Source organism: Ambystoma mexicanum, chromosome 2p, assembly GCF_040938575.1.
Source record: "Ambystoma mexicanum isolate Mex_15411 chromosome 2p, UKY_AmexF1_1, whole genome shotgun sequence".
Lineage (NCBI taxonomy): Eukaryota > Metazoa > Chordata > Amphibia > Caudata > Ambystomatidae > Ambystoma > Ambystoma mexicanum.
The window spans coordinates 1,358,475,617-1,358,489,695 of record NC_090923.1 but is presented as its reverse complement, the minus strand read 5'-3'; the positions used below and the strand labels follow the sequence as shown (position 1 = coordinate 1,358,489,695).

The 14,079-nt window shown below is 48.7% G+C and overlaps 1 protein-coding gene and 1 non-coding gene across 2 annotated transcripts in view; one reads left to right on the top strand and one right to left on the bottom strand.

The window, feature by feature from the left end:
• Positions 1–14,079, bottom strand: part of PEMT (phosphatidylethanolamine N-methyltransferase) — a 1,987,238-nt gene that overhangs the window by 572,565 nt on the left and 1,400,594 nt on the right. The window lies entirely within an intron of this gene.
• On the top strand, positions 1,760–1,871 carry LOC138568571 (U6 spliceosomal RNA). Its single transcript, XR_011302899.1, has one exon. It is a non-coding gene; the product is annotated as a U6 spliceosomal RNA (small nuclear RNA).

Below are 14,079 nucleotides of genomic sequence, written 5' to 3'. Positions count from 1 at the left end.
GCCTCTGCGGGCTTAGTTGTCGGTAAGGACAAACGAAGCGAAAGAGGAGCGGAAGAAGGAGGACCCACCTTGGCTTGGCTGCGACATCCATCGGTGGAGAGCGGGACCCAGGAAGGCGAGAAGCGGAACCGTCGTCTGCGTGCACACGGACAACATGACCATGAAGAGGACGTTTTCCAGTTGGGAGGCCGTGCAGTGTTTCCGACCGAGAGGAAGAAGTTTTCCAATTGTGGCGCGGGTTCCAGCGAGGGGGAACTTCGCAGCAGCCATGAAAGGGCGGTCGGTAAGGAGCCGGTTCAGCAGTTGGAGCATGCGCTGGGAATGCTTTGAGCAGCCTATCAGGTCTCTGTGACTCATTGCACCGCGTGGCTCATTTTTGGGACCCTCCCCACCCACTCTGCCCCGGCGCCGGACTCGCCGGCTCCATCGGGTGCGAGTTCACCAGATCTGGACCTAACAGTGACACACGCCGCGCGTTTCTGTTTTCTTCAGTAGAGGCCCGCGGCGTTTGGAAACCGTCCCTCCTCACAGGGCTCGGAGAAAACTTAAAACACGAGAAAACACGGGAAAACACGAGAAAACACGGGAAAACTTAGCGCGCAGAGGAAGCAAGAGCAGGCCGTTTATCGGAACCGAAACGGCAAGCACCACGCCAGCATTGTTGGTTCTCCTGTGGATTGATTTTATGACTTCATGGAAAAGCCCAGGGGGAGCCAAAAAAGCTGGCATTCGGTGATTGGGGTGAAAGGTATGGGTGTCGCAACGCATGGGCCCGGGGCTAATGGGGCATAACACGCAACAATTGGCAACAAATCAGGGGACGCTTTTGAACTAAATGGGAACTTGAAAAATGCAATGCAGCGCTCAAAATGTTTGAAACTTGCATCGCATGATGAGACTGGGGCTGTCCGATAGCAACGCACGTTATCAGCCACACTTTCACTTTTAAGGCCAGTCACTGAATTCACAGCGCAGTGTGCGTTCAGTGCACACATTGGAAGCAGGACGACACGGAGCAGACCAGGAGCATGGGGGCGGGGGGGGCAGCGTCAGGTCAGTTTCACAGCTCCGAGAGGGAGCCAACTAACAATGCCCCAGGCCCCGTGCAGTACAAAGTACGGCACGATGGAGGGCCTGGGGGGTATGGGGGTTTTAAGAATGGTGTCGCATGTGGCGTGACGATATGCATACATTTTATGACACAGTTGCTGTGATGGCATGCCCTTCTTGCAGCCATGGCGGTTTATGGCCGCAATGCAGGTATTTTGATGGAAATGTTGCTTGGATGGCAGGCCCCCCTTTTGCGACCACGGCACCATGGGCGCACCAGTGATTAGCACTTGTTTAAAACTGTCGTGGGAAAGGGGCTCCTGGAGTACTTAGGAGTGAGGATGGGAGTGGTAGCGCCCTCTGGCCTGAAGTGGGAGTCAAGGGTGTTATTGGTAGCCATGTTCCCTCAGGATAGCTGGCGCTCGGAAACCCCAGTTTTATCTGGTAAAGCGAATGATTAGAGGTCTTGGGGCCGAAACGATCTCAACCTATGCACAGGTAGTAAAATAAAGAAAGTTAACGAATGGAGGTAAATATTAGGGACCGAGTTGATGAGGTGGCCCCTGTTTTCCCTGTGTGTACATGGGGACTTCTCTCCTTTCTGTGTCGAGGGTGATATCACGGGCCGCATCAGGCACGGTGGATCCGTCAATCAGTATGGGGTTGCTGGGGAAGCCCGCATTTAGGAGATCAAGCTGGTTAGGGCAGAGTTTCGCCCAGGAGAAAATGGAGCACCTGAAGAAAGGAAAGGCACGCCGAGAAGATTAGCATGGCCCCTGCACAAGGATGACACGCAAATTCGTGAAGCATTCCATATTTGAAAAGCACCCGTGGCACAATCAGTAAATGCAGTAAGCATTAAAGGGGCAGTACATGCCGAATTAGAACAACGGTCGGAACAGGCAACACGGGAAGCCAGACAGGGGCCCGGTGAAACAAGACAGGAGGAACAAGGCGAGCGAAGGCAAGTCTACAGGAAAGCCAGAAGAGGCAAAAGTCGGGAATGACGGAAGAAAGAACAAGAAGAGCGCAAGAATTCAGCGCATGGGCCAAAAAGGCAGAAAAAGACCATGGGGCCAAATGGGTGCTGGATGTGATGCAAAAGGAAGAAAGGGCTAGGGCAATGTCGCCCCTGCTGCTAGAGGATTCCACGGACAGCAACGAGGAAGCCGCGGTACCCCAAGGACAGAAGAGGGCAAGAGAAGTGGCAGAGGAATCGCAGAAGCCAGAGAAGAACATGCTAGACCCAAGAGGGGCACAGGAGCAGCCGGAGGCGCCGTTGAGGAGTCAAAGGAAAGGTATTGTTAAAAGGGATAACAGAGTTGGGGAAAAAATGGTGAAAAGGTTAAAGGCATGCAGCACGGCTCAGGGTAAGTCGCCCAGAACCTGGGAGCATGGAGCACAATGGGTGCTTGATGTAATGAATAAGGATGAAAAGGCAAGGGCAAGGTCGCCTTTGCTGCTAGAGGAGGCCAGCGGCAGCGAAGAGGAATACCACAAGGCCCAAGGAGGTCGAGAGAAGACCCAAGAGGGGCACAGGAGCAGCCGGAGGCGCCATAGAGGAGGCAAAGGAAAGATACGGTGAAAAGGGATAACAGAGTTGGGAGAAAAATGCTAAAAAGGTGAAAGGCATGCAGCACGGCTCAGGGTAAGTCGCCCAGAACCTTGGAGCATGGAGCACAATGGGTGCTAGATATAATGAATAAGGATGAAAAGGCAAGGGCAAGGTCGCCTTTGCTGCTAAAGGAGTCCAGCAGCAGCAAGGAGGAATACCACAAGGCCAAAGGAGGCCGAGGGAAGACCCGAGAGGGGCACAGGAGCAGCCGGAGGTGCCGTTGAGGAGGCAAAGGAAAGGTACGGTGAAAAGAGATAACAGAGTTGGGGGGAAAATTGGTAAAAAGGTTAAAAGCATGCAGCACGGCTCAGGGTAAGTCGCCCAGAACCCGTGGAGGGAAGGTTAAGAAGCACAAGAGGCACAGGGAAAAGCAAGGGGTAACGTCTTCAGAGACGAAAAGTAGCGAAGGTAGAGAGGCAATAACGAACAGAAAAGGGGGGCCTGGACCAGTGGGCAACGGGGTTCCCATACGACAGAGGGTGGCACAAGGAAGTACGCCAGGGTCTATTCACCAGGGAGCGACCACCAGTTTACCGGTGACACCGGGAGGGGTCACCACTGTAGCAATACAAGGGGCAGAAGCAGTAATGGCGAAATATGGCAGGCCCTCAGTCGTTAAGGATGCCCAAGGCCGGTCCATGAAGGCGCAATCATGGTATATGAATGAGAAAGCGAAGGAGAAAACATGGAAAAAAAAAAAAAATACATTGATATTTTTTCATTAAGTGGGCAAAAGAGAGGTCAAAACGTATCAGTAGAGGACATGAAGGAGGATGAGAAGGGATTATTAAAAGGGCACCAGTAGCAAGGACCCCCCCCCTTTTATAATGGGAGGGCGGCTTTCCAAAGATCGTACATTGTTATATTGCAGAAATACACAGAAGACGGGGTGTCGCTTGTAACATACCAACAGAGAGTATTAAAGGTCTACAAAGCATTTGGGCATAATGGGAATATAAGGATAGAAGCGAAGACAGGTACAAACATCAGGAAACGATAATAACGACAAGGAATCATTTGAGGGCAGGGGAACAGAACCTGTGGGGCAGTCAATAGGGGACACAAAGAGGACGGCAGAGTAGCAAAGTAACAGACCACCAACGGTGCAAAAGGGGTGGCAGGGGAGATAGCGGGAAAAGCATAGCTGTGAGCATGGAGCACAAGAGGAAGGGCAGGAAAGGGGAAATGCCAAAATGTCCATTAAGCTTACACGAATAAAGCATCGGGAAAAGGAGAATATGGCCGCGTAGATGGCAGGAAAATTACACCCACACCGGGAAAAGGCATGGGTTCCACGAATAAAGCTCCGGAAATAATTAAGAGGTTAGCCATAAGGCTGACTGGAAAAGGAAAAAGATGGCCACATGTATGGCAAGAAAATAACGCCCATACTGGGAAAGGAATGGGTTCCCCAGAGAAACATCGAAAATAATGAAAAGGTTAGCCACAAGGCCGACTGGAAAAGGAAAATATGGCCACGGGTTGGCAGGAAAATAACGCCCATGCCGGGAAACGCATGGGTTCCACGAATGAGCACGGGAAATAAGGAAAGGGTTAGCCATAGGTTTGGCTGGAAAAGGTAAATATGGCCAGGTGTATGGCAAGAAATTAACGCCCACACCCGAAAAGGCAGGGGTGCCACGGGAGGAGAAGCGGAAATAGCAACAAAGAGGTCCGACCAAAGGAACCAGGGCGAGTCAAAGAGAATCAGGACAGGAACATACAAAACGGGTAAGCAGTACAAAAAGCACACGGATAAGGAATGCAATGAGGGGTTGGGCAAGATTGCAAGAGCAGGGTAGGATGCAGCGGAATTTGGGACCCACCCGTTCTGAACAGGGGCAAGCCACTTCAGCATGGGCAAGAGGCCTGGGAGCGAAGCAAAGAAAGTTGGGGGGGTTGAGGTAATCCACCTTGGGGGTAGTGACCTGGCCAAAACAGATAGGGGCGATTTGATGCGCAACATGTGCGAGTCATCAAGGGCTATAGCTCAGTGCTGGTAGGAAACCGAAATGTCTGAGATATTTACACGCAGAGTCTGGTACGGGGGCGCGCAGGATGCAGGCCATTGAAACTACAAGGAAAAAGCTAAACAAGGCAGTGGAAAGTTATCGTAGGAGTACAGGGCCCCAGTTTATAAAGCATGGCTTATCACAGAACATTCCGGAGAGGCGCCACCAAGACGGCATACACCTATCCAGCTAAGGGAGGGGACAATTTTCAGAGACTATTCTCAGAGCCTTAGCAGCGCGAGGAGGCAGTTAGGAGCGTGTTTTTGGGGGGACCTGAGCGCGGCCGAGGCGGCACCCACTCAGGTGTGGCGGCTCGTGTCCAGGAACGGATGCCCCAGGGTAACTAAGACGAGCCGAGGAGAAGGCTGGGCATCTACAACCCCTGGACACGAAGTGCCCAAAAAGCGAGTTGGTGTTATTCTGTGTTTGTTATGAGTATTATTTGGTGTTATTTTCTGTAGAAAATAAAAAAGCCTACGGCCGATAATTTTTCCACAAACAAAAACCTGTCTGTACTATTCTTTCGGGGGAATAGGGCAATAGGAATAAGAGCGACGGGGGGGGCCCACTACTCAGCCTATGCCCCAGGCCCCGTGCAGTACAACGTACGGCACGATGGAGGGCCTGGGGGGTTAGGCACAGGGTGGTGGAAACAGAACGGCGCGAAATACAAGGGGGGGGCAGCCAAGCGGCGCCCCCACCCCCAGCGTTGCTAGGGAAACCCCACACAGATGGGGGAAAGGTGTGAGGAAAGCAACAGGGGGGCAGGAGGAAGTCCAGCCCCCCCCAGAGGGACAACAAAGGGCCAGGGGGGTATAAGTACCCCAAGGAAATGCAGGATGGGCACAACCAGGCAAGGAGCTCACCTCACTCGGGTAAGCTCCTAAGGCCTGGAAAAGGGAGAGAAGGAAACGTTTTGCCACCCAACCCACCCAGCAGAAAGAAGAAAAAAAAAAAAAAAAAAGGCAAGGAAAGGAGACAGAACAAGGAACAGGAACGCCGAGTACTTTCTTCGGTACACGGTAGAAGAAAGTCGTAGGCGGCGGCTCGTGTCCAGGAACGGATGCCCCAGGGTAACTAAGACGAGCCGAGGAGAAGGCTGGGCATCTACAACCCCTGGACACGAAGTGCCCAAAAAGCGAGTTGGTGTTATTCTGTGTTTGTTATGAGTATTATTTGGTGTTATTTTCTGTAGAAAATAAACAAGCCTACGGCCGATAATTTTTCCACAAACAAAAACCTGTCTGTACTATTCTTTCGGGGGAATAGGGCAATAGGAATAAGAGCGACGGGGGGGCCCCCACTACTCAGCCTATGATTTGGAAACGATGCTGAGGCCTCCCTCAGAGCGGAATGGGAGCACCTGGCCTGTGCGGAGTGCAAACGCCGGCACTGCTCTGGGCAATATGCCCGGATCTGGGATACAGTGATGATAGTGCAGAGGGTCTGGGCACGGGTAATGCTCGCAGTGCCATTCCTAAACACGTCATGTGTGCTTCCTCAGCCTCGAGCAATAGAGGAGTAAAAGGTGGCTTCTATATAAAGGAACCGGTTGAGATGAGGCTAAGAATGCAAACGTCACACAATCTTCAGTCAGAAACGTATTAAGGGAGTGCAAATGTGTTGTAGTGGTTAGCCGTTCTAATAATCTCCCAAACATTTTTACTATTCTTATCCCCCCATGTGCAGCTCTGGATATCAAAATGGAGGAGCCTTACATATTTGCCCAACTCACGTCTAATGTTCTATGCTTATAGGAAAAAAATGAAGGCAATTCATTTTGACCACTTTCTTTTCAAAGATCTCGCCCTTTGGAGTGGTGGAGGGCACCCTTGCATCTCGGAAAGGACCTCAATGAATGTAACGTCTCTTTAAGAAGAAAGGCACACCTCTCCCATTCACTGACCTCCCTCTCTTGAACCCAGGAATCGTCCCGGGAGGATAGCTCAGCGGCAAAGTGCTCTCCTTGGAAGCAAGACAACATGAAGCAACACAGGTTTGATCCCCGGGTCCGCCTTACAAACCTCTGGGTATTTAGGCGCGTTATAAATACGCAACTAAGACAAACAACTACGCAACTAAAGCAAATAATTCCCAGAACAGCGCCTCAATGCCCCCAGGCTGTTTGAGCACTGTAAAAATGCAAAATAAAAATAACGCTGAGCTCCTTCATAAGGGAAAGCAACGACCAGTTTATGGTTTTGCGGCCTGTGCCAACGTTGAAATTGGCAAGGCAAGCCTGCTGGGTACCAAGCGGTGGTAAAGATGCCCACTCACAAACGACAATATCCAGGTGAGCTAAATCTGTGTAGTTAGAACATTCGAAACCAAAGAATTATTTGTGTTCTACCACCGTATTTCTCTAGCGAGAGATATTAAAGTCAAGAAAAGCATGTACACGACCCTACCCAATAATGTGGTAATCCTCGATTTCCACACTACAACATTGGTGATGGGAAAAGGGGTACGGCCACCCGCCCCGTTTTGTTCGCAGTAAAAAAGTGGTAAAAAAGCAACAACAATTTTGCAAAGTTGTTCTTGACGAAAATAAATTGAGGAACCCTCATGGATGTATTGCAGTATCACTACACTGAGTGATTCTCACCTTCGTCCTTACACTTAATGAACGAAACACTCCAAGGGACACAAACAGTGGTGTGTGTTGCCAAGTTTGCATAGACTAAGGGCCTCATTACACGGAAGGCGGTAAGAGTTAACGGTCACCGGTAATGGTACCGGTGACCGTTAACCCTTACCGCCTTACTACGAGGTCCCTTTGCGGGTAGGTACTTTAACGCTTGCTGTTTAGCAGGCGTTAAAAACCAACTCGCAAAGGGACCAGGGTGCTAATTACGGTACCGCAATTTGCGGTACCGTAATTAGCACCTTCCCCATTCCCATTATGCCCTATGGGGCAAAAATGGGAATGGGGAAGGGCAATGGGGGAAGGGGGAATTACCGCCCCGCCAACCTTGGAATAGGGCGGTAATTCCCCTTTACACCAAGGCGGTGCCGGTATTTTACCGGCATGGACCAAGGTGCTGATAGCACCTTGGTCCTGCGCCTACCGTGTAATGAGGCCCTAAGTGCTTGGAGACTACTATGGTGGTGATTTGGAACGGTATAAAAACCTTGTAATATAACGTATCATTATATAACATGGTGGGCCTGCACTAGTTACTGGTGGGCTTAGGGTAGCGATCCCTACAAACTAAGCATTATCGGTTTAGACACATTACTTTGAAACCATTCCTGCAGAGAAAAGAGAAGGAGAGTGGGGGGCGCTGTGCGGTTGGCATGGCAACTAGCAATGCTCTAAGGATGCAAAGGAAAATGCACAATTTGTTCAAAAGCATTTCGGTGGAATTTTGCCGATGGGGATTTCGTTTTCATATCCCTTCTTAGCTTCTTCAGCCGGGCAATCATCTGTCTTTATGTGCTCAGCCCCCTCCCCCGGGCCCTCACTCCTCCCGGTGGGCCTCCAGGGGCCCTATTCACGGCAGGCAGAGGTCCTTTCGGCTGCAAGAGTTGCAATGATAGATGCAATCTACAGATGTCCTGAGTATGTGCATAGTCCGGCACTAGATTTCTCCCCCTTCACCTCACCCCATCCCCCCAACCACATTCCATCGCTGGTGAGCTCACACAATCATTAGTACTAAGTCGACTAGATTACTGCAACTCGCTACTGCTGGCACAACCTTTGTATTTGCTGTATCGGTTACAACTCCTCCAAAACTATGTGGCACGTGTCTGTACGGGATCTCCTTACGGTGCCCATATTTCTGCCGTTCTCAGATTGGTACATTGTTTGCCAGTATGCCAGCGTGTGCAGTTCAAATTACTGGTGATAGTACACCGGCTCTTTTATGGGTTAGGTGCAGAGTACCTCCAGGACAAGTTCTGTCCCTATGTGCCTTCCCATGAGTTACGTTAGAAGGATTCCTGTCTTCTTACTGTTCCTCGCCATCGATTTGAGCGAGTTGGAGGCCGTTCATTCTCGGTGGCCGCTGCCAAATTATGGAGCTCTCTGCCCACTCCATTAAGATCTATTGATAACCATCAGACTTTCCGTCAGCGATTGAAAACCTATTTGTTCTAAACTTACTTTCTTCCTTCCGGTTTTCTTCGGTAGCGCCAAGATGCTTCGGTGAGCGTGCGCTTTATAAAATAAATTAACATAACATAACATTAACATTTCCATTTGCAGTATTGCCCCTATTAATGATCTGTGCACATTTGTCTGCCAATGTAAGTATGTTAAAAAGGCGCCTTTGTTCTAATTACCATCAGATGCCTTGCTATGTATTTATCTGTCCACCAGTCTATGAGAACAATCGGTTAAAGCACATGGCTATTACCTGAAAGGTTGGGGGTTCAAGACCATCATGGGATAGCAGAGAAGTGGTTTAAAATTACAAAACAATTACATTGTTCGTTTTAGAAATATTATGTTACATTTCAACCTTCGAGCCAGGACTGTTTCAGTGGTCACCCTCCATTTCCCCAAAACAGGGGCAGGGTTTTAAATGTTGGGGTAATTTCCCAATAATGCCAGAGGTTGTCTGGGGATCAGTCTGAATCCCAAGGGTCCAACACCCTTTACCAGAATAAACAGAGGACTAAGCCAACGGCAAGTTAGAACTGTGGTTTATTACAAAAAAAAACCACAGGGATCATACAAGACAATCAAGATTCTCCAGTACTTCTCAGTTTTCCATGGTGCGTTTCCCAGTTTTGTTGGTAAATTGCGTCATCCCTGGGCCCTTCCCCAAAAAACCTATCCTCATCACTGGTTGGATGCTGAGAGTGGTATCACCTATTTTGGACACCTATATATGTTATTCTACTGGCTCTTCCATGTCAGGTGGCTGACCTGCTACGTCCCCAAGAAGCTATCTATTACAATGTTGCAGAGTAGTGGGCTTACCATTTGTTCTTGCTCCTTGCCATCCACCCATGGGTTACTACCTCTTAATTGGCTGGAGCTGATCTCCCCAGGGCTGGGACACTACTCGGTTCTCAGCTCTCTGTGCACCTCTTCAAGGCGATGTGTCTGATTTGTATCTGGTAGTTGTCATGGCCACAGAGCAAGGACCACAAGCTCCATCACATAAAGGGTCTAGTTGGACCCAGTCCTGGCACGCGCCAGGCTCATGAGAAAGTGTGCTCTGCACACTTTTATTCTGGTGCACGTGTTATTTCCTCCCCTGCAGGGCCTCCACATACATCCAGGTCAGGCGTGGCCATAGGAATACATTGGGCTGCACATACAGCATATTCTGGGAGTGGCAGGGTGGGGCCACAAGGCAGAGCAAAGGGGCGTGGCTGGGACCAGGCTTTTTAAGCCTGCCCCACCTGCATGCAAACGCTTTGTGTTAGACTGCTTGTAGCAGTGTAACGTCACCGCCGCCTGAAGCACTTCTTATCTGATTCCAGTGATACCATAGCCTGGAGCGCATCTTACCTGATTCCAGTAATACCAACGCCTGAAGCACATATTACCTGATTCCAGCAATACCAACGCCTGAAGCGCTTCTTACCTGATTCCAGCAATACCAACGCCTGAAGCGCGTCTTACCTGATTCCAGCAATAATCATTGCCTGCAGCACATCTTACCGGATTCCAGCAGTCACTGTAGTCGGAGTGCCTCCTTACCTGTTCTGGGCTTCCAATACTTACTCAGGAGCTCATCTTGGCCAGCATCCTCACAGATCCAGCCATCCATCACCCGCCGGCAGATCTTCGGATAGATGCCCCCGTCTGACTTCGCCAGGCCATCCCTGCAGGAGAAAAGGACAAATAAGGTTAGAAACAACATAAAGACATTACGCTAAGGTCGCGCGCATCACAATCCTCGCGCTTGACCTTAGAACCAAACTTACCATCTATTTGGGACATTGTAAACTCCTCAGGCCTCCATTGGTGCTCGCGTCCAGCACCGTGACACCGCTGGGCCTCTCATCACCTATTGGGGGGAAGGAAAGACATTACAAGTGATACGGACAATAATCACGGAAAAAAGACATTGCAAAGAATACGGACAATGATCATTGTTGAAGACCACTTACCTTTGAAGTGGTTCAGCCACAGCCAGTCTGGGCTGCCATGCACATGGACCAGTAGAGAAACTATGTCTATCTAAGGAGCCCCTTTACTTGAGAAGCAGGACGTGAGACTACATGGGTAGGCACATGCTTACCACATTCTGGGAAGAAGGGTCAGAGGGAAACCACAGCCATATCACAGCATTCTCATGGTCTCTCGTATTCTCACAGGGGCAATATGAACAACCAGCACAATTCACAACGCAGGAACAGGGGAAGAAGCCTGACCCAGGGGAGCCAGTTCCAGGGAGGGCTGCAACCGTGCCCCAACGTCCCTGCAGAGACCAGGTGAGTGTAACAGTAGTAGACCACTTTTTGCCTGTGAGAGTGCAACTTCACCTTGCAACACTTGTTTCAGTCTTCGTCTGGAACGCTGAGATCTGCTGTCTTCCCACCATGGGTGAATGGCCATTGTCTAGATTGGCTGCATCACGTGATTATAGACCACAAAATTGAGCTCTCCTGGTCTGCATTTATGCAGATTTATTCAATGTTTCGGGAGCTGGTCCCGTGTTGCTTGGAGATTGGAATTTGACTTATCTCTAATCTTGGCTGTGAGCTCGGCTTTTGCATCATGCAGCTTGAGTTAGCTTCTCTCGTCTTGTGTGTTGTGGATTGAGGCCTTCTGTAATTTTTCTTAGACTTATAATATGATTTGTACATGCTCCTATTGTGCTAAATAACCTATATATTAGTCACACATGGCCCTACCAGGCTCCATATGTACTCCTGTAGTTCCATAAGGTTATATGTCATAAACATCTGCAAGCTTGCTCAGGATCTCTTGTTGCCTTGTGTTACTGCATTTGGCTAGTGAGAAAAACAATAAAGCTTTGACGGTATGTATATGTATCCGTCCTCTAGCTATAGAACTGTGTAAGCATGTTCTTTGTGTATGTAAATATGTGTTTGTGTAATGCGGTGCAGGGCTGCGATTGTGTTTCATGGCTAACGCTGCTATGTATTGGTGTCACTAATGACCACAGCATCGTGGCTTGTTGGTGCTTAATTGATAATATCCATTAGGGTATTCCCATCCACAATCTCCATTGTCTCTCCTGTCTCTGAGAGGATATGCACTGGATTGGCTCTAAATGGCTGATTGAGGGGACATCTTTCTGTGTACGAGTCAACAAATGGTGCACTTGGGGTTTGTCCAAAAAAAGATGAGTAGCTTTGAACGTTTCTAGCCCGTTGGCCTGTCATGTTCCTGGGAGAGAGGAGAGGCATCCCTGGGACCCTCTCTTCAATGTAAAATCAGGACTCAGGGGTTCTTGAGGGGATAGGGGGGCAGAGGACCCAATTCCAGGAAAGTCCCTGCAAATGTAGGTGTCCGGTCACCTTACCACTTGTGCTGTCATTCCTCCGCCCCGTTGTGCTGACATTGTTACCCCCTAGTGCTCTCATTATCCCCCTTTGTGCTGTCATTCTCTCCCCTGGTGCTCTCATCCCTTACCCGCATGTGTTCTCATTCCTTATCATCTTGCACTCTCATTCCTCACCCCCTTGTGCTCTGGTTCCTTACCCCTGGCGCTCTCATTGCTTCCACCATCTTGAGCTGTAATTCCTTACTTCAAATGTTATACAACGCTCCTGTGTACTGTTGCTGGCCTGCCTTTCATCTAATGGATTTTGTTTATTTTCCCTGGCGCTGCCATTTACTCCTCATTCCCGCCTACAGTGCTTCTTCCACCCCCAGTGTTTCCCCTTCATTCTATCCCATGCTGTCATTTCTTCCTCACTGTGCTATCATTCCACATTCTTTCCCTCCAGGCAAAGCAAAATGTACCATGCAATAAACAACTACAAACGCCAAAACTGTTGGCATTGCCATTGCTTCTTTAGGAGGAGATGGAAAGGTATGGAAATGTCTACTCCACCGAATGAGGGATTCTCTTCTCCTTAGAATGATAATATCTTCCATAAATGAACTCCATTCTGACATTCCAAAGTATAATATTGTAGTTCTGGGAGATGATCCTCCTTGGCTTAATGATACTAGGTCTCACTCTGCATATCCATTCCAGTTTATTGCATGAATAGTACTAATTTTAATCTAATTGTTTTATCGAATATTTATTATAATCAATATTGATTACTGTATATTTTTTTTTAATGTTTCTTAATACAGGATTACGTGTACATTATGATCAACTGACATGCATTTTTTATCTTCGCTTTTACACACTTATATATTTATGTGTATAGCTTTGATTTATTCAAGTGAGTCAATGTAACTTATCTTTAAAGTGTTTGGCGGTCGCTAATCTTGTTGACTAAGAGCCTTTTCTCAACACCCTGGCACAGTCCTTTGGCTATTCTATGTATGTCATTTGTGTTTCCGTCTTTCTTTGTTGTGTTTTTCTCTCTCTCTGTTATGTCGTACTGTATTCTTACATGTCCTCTGAGAGTGCTTGGTTTGTCTCAAGCTTTATTTATATCTTCCAATCTCATATTGGCTAGACCCAATAGGGGGTATCCCACCTCCTAGTAGGTGGCAAACCCAATGTTATTACAAACCAAAGGAAGGTTAAACAATAAGTGTCGTGAGTTTACCTCATTAACTCGCCAGGATCGGTCTTTAGTAAATATAAGGCGTGTCCATCTGTTTCTCAGTTTTATTTATAAAACACACAACAGTAAAACAGCATAACACACTAAAACCTCATGCTAAAACCTGATTAAACAATTCACCATGAGATATTTTGTTAGAAAATAATGCAAGACATTACAATGCACAACATTGTTCTCCCACAATCTAAATGATCTAGTTCACACAAACGTCGGTTAACTTCACAATATTAGCACACTGTGGGCCTCATTACGAGGTTGGAGGTAGCCATAGTGCTACTAGCACCATGGCTACCCCCTTACTGCATTCCGGGCATGGGTTCCCGAAATAGGGACTTACCGGGTCATTCCAACCTTGGAGGACACAGTAAGTCCCCATTCCGGGAACCATTCCCCATTCCCATTCGAGCCCCCATAGGGGTCAATGGGAATGGGGATGGAGCTAATAACGGTACCGCAAATTGTGGTACCGTTATTAGCTCCGAAGTCCCTTAAGGGGTCCCTTCCTTAACGCCTGGTAAAATCAGGCGTTAAGGAAGGGACCCGCTAAGGGACCTCGGAATAGGGTGGTAAGGGATTACCGGCACCGGTGTCCTTACCGGTGCCGGTATCCCTTACCACCTACTTCGTAATGAGGCCCGTGTCTCTTAGCCCTAGCCCTGGGCTAACATTTAAAATGGAGGAAAGAAAAAGCCGGCACTGGATGAGACATGCACGTTTGTA